This window comes from Danio rerio, chromosome 12 (assembly GCF_049306965.1).
Source record: "Danio rerio strain Tuebingen ecotype United States chromosome 12, GRCz12tu, whole genome shotgun sequence".
NCBI classification, from domain to species: domain Eukaryota; kingdom Metazoa; phylum Chordata; class Actinopteri; order Cypriniformes; family Danionidae; genus Danio; species Danio rerio.
Genome location: NC_133187.1, coordinates 24,291,351 through 24,298,022, shown reverse-complemented (window position 1 = coordinate 24,298,022; position 6,672 = coordinate 24,291,351).

Sequence of the window (6,672 nt, the reverse complement as noted above, 5' to 3'; positions counted from 1 at the left end):
ATTATTGCGAAATGATATAACTTTATAGGATAGTATATTAAATATTGTCGCATGTGAAGAGTGTAACTTAGTCAAGAAAGCTTGGTAATGTATATTGATGTTACATAGCGACTGCTGAGCTTTTGCTAATGTTAGTTTGTAGCCGCCATCCTTTGTGGAAGAGGAACATTAAACAACACTAGATCAAACGGCTACGACACCGTTTCCTAAAAAAATATAGTTTGTAATTTACATTGTCAATGTGTGCTATAAGTATTTGGGTTTATTTAGGATAATTAAGCGTTGTTTGGTTATTGATGTGGATTAAGTATATATTGTTGAAGTGTAGAAAGAAAATAGTACGTTAAATTACATAGTTTTTTTTAAACTGTTCTTTTAGGTAGAATTACGGGTTTAAAGTATAACGTTATACATGTTGTAATTTACGTTAATTAACTGGTAATACAGGCAAGAAATACACTTGTAATTTTTAAAGCCAACATTCATGATTGTTTTATACATTTTGTTTAAAAGGCTGTTTTCGCTGAAATCTGTCTTGTCTTCACGTAGTTTCAGTGTAACATTAGATGTGGCTGTTTATTACATTGTGTTACTCGTATCACGTTCTTATTAGCCTGTTAGCACAAAGCTTGATAGTCATGTATTTTAACATTACATTTTTGAACACTGATGTTTTTTTAACATTTAAATTAGTTTCTGAATCTTTAATAAGATCAATCGATTTAGTAGGAATGGTATTTTATACTCGAGGAGTTGGATTATAGCGTTCATCTCAACAAAGCTAATCGGATAAAGGAGTAAGAGCTTGTTGAGCTCATGTAAGTTACGTTATCAAACCCCAGTCGACTCACTGTTAGACAGTCCCTCTTTTATCAGGATTATTGATTACATATTTGGTTTGTCTTCATGGAAATTAAGTTAGTTATTGGTTCTAAAGCTTTTAAAGTAGCTTTTGTCGTAATATATTTGCAAGTCAAAACGGTTTCTTGCACGATAGTATTACAATGTCACGTCAAGATCTGTCTAAGTCGATCTAATGATCGATGTTTAGACACTTGATTAGAAATAATACAAGAGAAGTATGTTTTTGAGGGCTTGTCACGTATATGGCGGTACAGTGGCGGTGAGACGAACAAACATGGAGTCTGTGCTTGTGTACTTGGGCGGGTTTACAGGGCAGAGGGAAGCCGAGTTGCGTAACTCCAGACTCAAGTGAAGCGAGCTAGCTAACATTAGCATTATGCTCTGCGTAAAAACCCTTCACTAAACTAATACGAGCCAGTGTCTCAATCAGACAGCATCTTTGTTTTTTTCAGTACATAGAAAAAAAATTCTTCCTCTTAGATATACTTCTCTCAGTACACAAAATAATCAGGCGAGTTCATGCTTGTATAGTTGTGTGGCGTGCATGTCGATACAACATGGAGGACTCAATTCTGTTTTCTACTCATGTTTTCACCAGGAATGCTGAAAGAAAAAAAAAGTCTCAAAAGTAACAGCTTAATGACCCTTAGTTTTAATTGAAGGCATCGTTTACGAGTCATCATTCTCCCTCGTGTTGTCCAAGACCTTTATAATGGGGCACAAATGTTAGATATTATATTCAACGTATGGAATATACAATGAATCACATTGTTTTGGCATCCCTGTTACCTGATGTAAATCATGACGAGAAAGTAAAAGACAATGTCATTAGGGGTTAGCTGTCACTTTTAATGCGTCGTGTTTATATGAATAAAAAGCTAAATTAAATCTATTTATCATATGAGCATCTTTTTATTCAGAACACCGGTATTAAACCGTTAAATTAGTTCAGATTCATGTTTTTATAGAATGTTTTTGTTTAATATTTTTAGGAAACTTATACAAAAGTAGCAGGAAAAAAGATGCATTGTTTATAATCTACCCAAATACACCCACTAAAATAATAATGCAAATGTTAATTAATTTATAAACAAAATATTACATTTAGGAATAAGTATCAAAAATGAAATAAAATTATAGAAAATGTACACAATGCAATTATACTGTATTGAGCCTGTATAACAACACGCAGAATCATTGTTTCGAAATTACAAAAGAACAAAACAGCACACATAATTCACACTCTATAATGACTAAACAACTATTTAAATTAAAAATTATAAATAACATGCACAAATTGACAATCATAATGACTGCTTGATGGTTTGGTTGACAGACTTAACAAGTACTAACAAATCCAAAAAAAGAAAGATAGCAAATGAGTGCCAGATCTCAAACTATGACCCTTCATCATATATCTATTTTTCCATAAAATAATAAAGCTCATTACATTTCACAGCCGGTCGTCAAAAGATAACTATTGTTTAATATGTATTTTTATTTTAGCGATGCGTCAAGTGTTTTGGGCAAATAGACTTTAAATAACTTTTATTGTCGCATCAATAGCAGCACATGTTCTATGATGAGTGAAAATCTTAAAGATGTCTAGTTTAAAACGTCTTTGTGTTCTGAAAGTCTTGTGTTAGTTCACTCCAAAATGACACCTTCTCTATAATTTACTCACCCTTAGGCCTACATCAATGTATATGACTTTTTTCTGTTAGACAAACACAGTTGGAGTAGTTTTCAGTTTTATCCTGGCTCTTCCATGCTGTATACTGTTCTTGTGTACTGGCCCTTTGGTGAATCATCTAAAAGCATGTAAATCTGTTGTAAAACTAACCTATACTCCACCAAGGGGTTAACATGTCTTATGAAGTGGATCAGTGTGTTTTTGAAACTGACATTTACATTTTTTAAATTAGAAACTCAAATAGCTAATTTCCTGTGGCCACCAACTGGTCTAAGTGACAACTTGGCTGACCTTTGACTTGACGTATGGCATGTGATTCATTTGTAGCTGAAGCTCCAGTAAGAATAGAGGAATGAAGATAACTAAATGGCTGTAACTAGTAGGGTTGCACGGGTACTACGGTAGTATCGCAATACTATGGCTCCAAAATACTGGTGGTGCGACTGTAGTTTGTAAACGGTAGAATCGTCATTAATGGTTTATCTACAATAGATAATGTTTCATGTGGAAAAGTCACTAAAATGCTCACATGTTTGTGCAACAATAAACCATTTTATTTGAATAGTCTGTGGAGACCTTTAAGGTTGCAAAACTGTGTAGAATTCGCACCTTTTATGGTAGCCTATTGCATGTTTTCTAACGCTTCAGTTTGAACGCACATCTAAATCGGTTCATTTCTGTTACTGTTAATGTGTTTTTTTTTACTGACTGCAACAATCTTTTTAAAAGAACGACTAACAAAGTGAAATTTTGAATTACTTTGAATTGTTACCCGAGAAGACTAAAAGATGAAAAACCCAAAAAAGCGACATTGAAACAAGTTTTGACAACTTCATATAGCTCAATTTTGTTAGAAAAAAATGCTCTTTTGTAACAAATTTCATTCGGCATAATTTGTATCTTTATTTTAATGTATTTTTGGTCAGTTATCTATAAAATAAACGAGAAGAATTTGGAGTGCAAATAATACTTGCATTCAAGTAGGCCTATTATAACATAAAATATAGTATTTCTGACAGTTTTCTTTATATTTGAGTTCTGAATTACAGTATTGCAATACTAGATATTGTGATATTTCAGCTGTTATAGTATCGTAAGAACAATTAACGGTATCACGATTACCCTAGTAAGTAGTTGCACATGGAAAAGCTTCAGTAAATTTCACTGTAAGAGAAGTGCTTGACTTTCTTGCACAACCATATTTGTTTGAACCTGAGTCCTACAACAATACTGTTGACATGCGTAGATTCACAAGCCAGCCAAGAAGTTGTTAGGGAACAGTCATTCAGCAGCTGCTGCAAGTCAGTGATTTGAATGTATCATTTAAAAATATTTTATGTTTTACGATGGATTTATGGAAGCTTAAATAAATAGGCCACTACCCAACACCATTATACAGCCTAATATTTACAACTACTCCATGAGTGTTCATCTGAGTTTTGAACAACATTATAAGGGTTCGTTTGTGATATCAGAACTGTAATTCTGGGTTTAATTTCACCCAAAAATGAAATTATTAATTACTCATCCTTATTCCAATCTCCCGACACCTTCATTTATTTTCAGGATTACAAACTAAAGATATTTTAAGTAAAACATGAACCCATGAATGTGCACCCTATACTGACATTTAATAGAAACTGTTGAATAAAGTTGTTATTGTTTTGTTGATGCAAATTATTCTTGTCGCGTTACAATACCATTGATCGAACCACTAAAGACATAAAAACTGTTTGATACCTTTAAACTAGTTGAGAACCTTGCTGTCTATGTAGGAGCTTTCAGATTTGGCCTACAATATCTTAATTTGTGCTCCAAAGATGAACAAATGTCTTAGGGTGAATAATAAATAAAAGAGTGGTTGAACACTGTAATTCTCCCCCATTATCAAGTCTTTTTATAGCTAAAGTATACTTTTGTTTTTAACAAAATGGTTTTGACGTTTTGATATAAGTGAATGGAAAGTTTTTCTTGGTGGATCATTTAATGTTTTTACCTGTTGCAAAAATAGTTTGTTTATGTACTTAATAATTTTGTGTTTAGTTTTTTTTTTTGTAAATAAAGAAAAAGTGAAACAAATAATTGCAGTGTACATTCATTTAAGCACAGCACACTACCTTGTCCACTTTAGTAATGTTTGCTACAAAGCTTGTGTTATGTATTCTCATAAGTTTACACATTACTTGGTTAAGTGTCAACGCAGATTTGGAGCCCACACTTAAAAAAATATATGCATATTATATATAGTTTGTTAATATACGTTTGGTTTTGACATAATAAAAGTTCCACCTGTGGAATGATGACCGCTAGGGGGTTAATATTTTATCTCAACGTGAGCAGTTGTTCAGGCAGTGTTAATAGTTTAAATTGGCTTGCAGCACCACCTTGTGGCTCACAGCGTAATAATTCAGTTACGCAATTGTGTGCTTCACATTTTTAGAGTTCCTTCTGGAATCATTACATTCATTAAGCCAGTGAAGAGACTCAAGTCTGCCTTTTGATAAAAAAAAAAAACATATTACAAACTATATCTCAAACTAAAATTAGAACTAAAACAATTTTTGGTGCATAAAAAGGCAATAATAAATTTATTTAAAGCTTAAGTAAATATAAATATGCAACCCCTATCGCTACACTCACGCATGGATATTATTATTGCAATGTTATTCTAGAAACTAAAACACAATCTTCAATACAGTTTTAATACCACTAGTTTTATTCGAGTATCATATCTATAGTTGTCTTTCATGTTTAAGATGTCATTTATTTGTATATTCAAGAGATGCTAAAGTGATGTATTGCATAAAAAATATGCCAGTATAGTTGGTGGTTCATTCCACTGTGGTGACCTCTGAAATAGACTAAGCCGAAGGAAAATGAATGATTTATACTGTTAAACCCAATAAGTTAAGGTAACTCAAACCATTTGAGGAAATCGATTGCAACAAACCATTAAGATTCAAAAACGAATACTAATACGTACTGTGAACTTAATCCATTTGAGTAAATGAAGCAATTGTAGCACAGTAAAACCCAATAAATGAAGAGAACTCAAATCAACTGAGTACTGTAAAACATAAGTTAAGGCAACTCAAACCGTTTGAGGAAACCGATTGCAACACACCATTTAAGTTAAAAAACAATCTATATGAGTACTGTGAACTTACTCCATTTAAGTTGAAGTAATGAGGTATTTCATTAACTTATTACCCTCAACGCTGAGCTCAAAACTCTTTAAATGAGTAAAATTAACTATCAGTACATTCTGAGTTATCTACACTCATTTCATTTAATAAAGTTGACAGTTGTGTTTTATACTGCAGAAGATATGCTGAAACGCTCATCGTGACCACTAGATGGAGGCTATGTGCTCCTGAAGGCTTCAGCAGAAAATGAACTACTCTGCTTCGATCAGGAGCTCTCAGGAAGCATTTTTGTTCCAGTTTAGTAATCACAAGGCTCCATATATATGCTTGTTTGGTTAAAAAAAAACTACCAAGGCAGCGTAATGACATGTTTTTAAGATCGTAATGACTGTAAACGGTAAAGTAACTTTTTGCGAAATTAAGCTCACCAAGCAGAAATGTTTCCCAGCCTGTATTTTAATCATCAAACTCTACTGTTATTTAAGACTTATGACAATCAGCACAACCTATCATTATGATTGATGGCTGTGAAAGAAAAATGCTTAATGTCAATGTTGGGATGCAAAAAAGATGTAAATAAAACAGAGTGCTAAAGTAAATGGCACTTCAATTACAGTTTATCCCTGATTTTTCCAAATACTTATCAACCCACGTATGGATTGCAGGAGTTTCATACCTTCTCTTGCCTAACAATAATAGACTAGGAATGCACATTTCATTGTGAAGCATGTTTTCTTGCTTCTGAAGGTGAGCAAAAGCATGTGTCCACCCTTCACACTAATTTTGCATTCTTAAAAGGACATGTCCAAAGACACGCGGTATAGGTGAAGTTAAGCGAAATTGTCTGTAGTGTGTGTGTGTGTGAATAAGTGTGTATGGATGTTTCCCAGTGATGGGTTGCCACTGGAAGGGCATCCACTGCATAAAACATATGCTGGATAAGTTGGCGGTACACTCTGCTGTGGCATC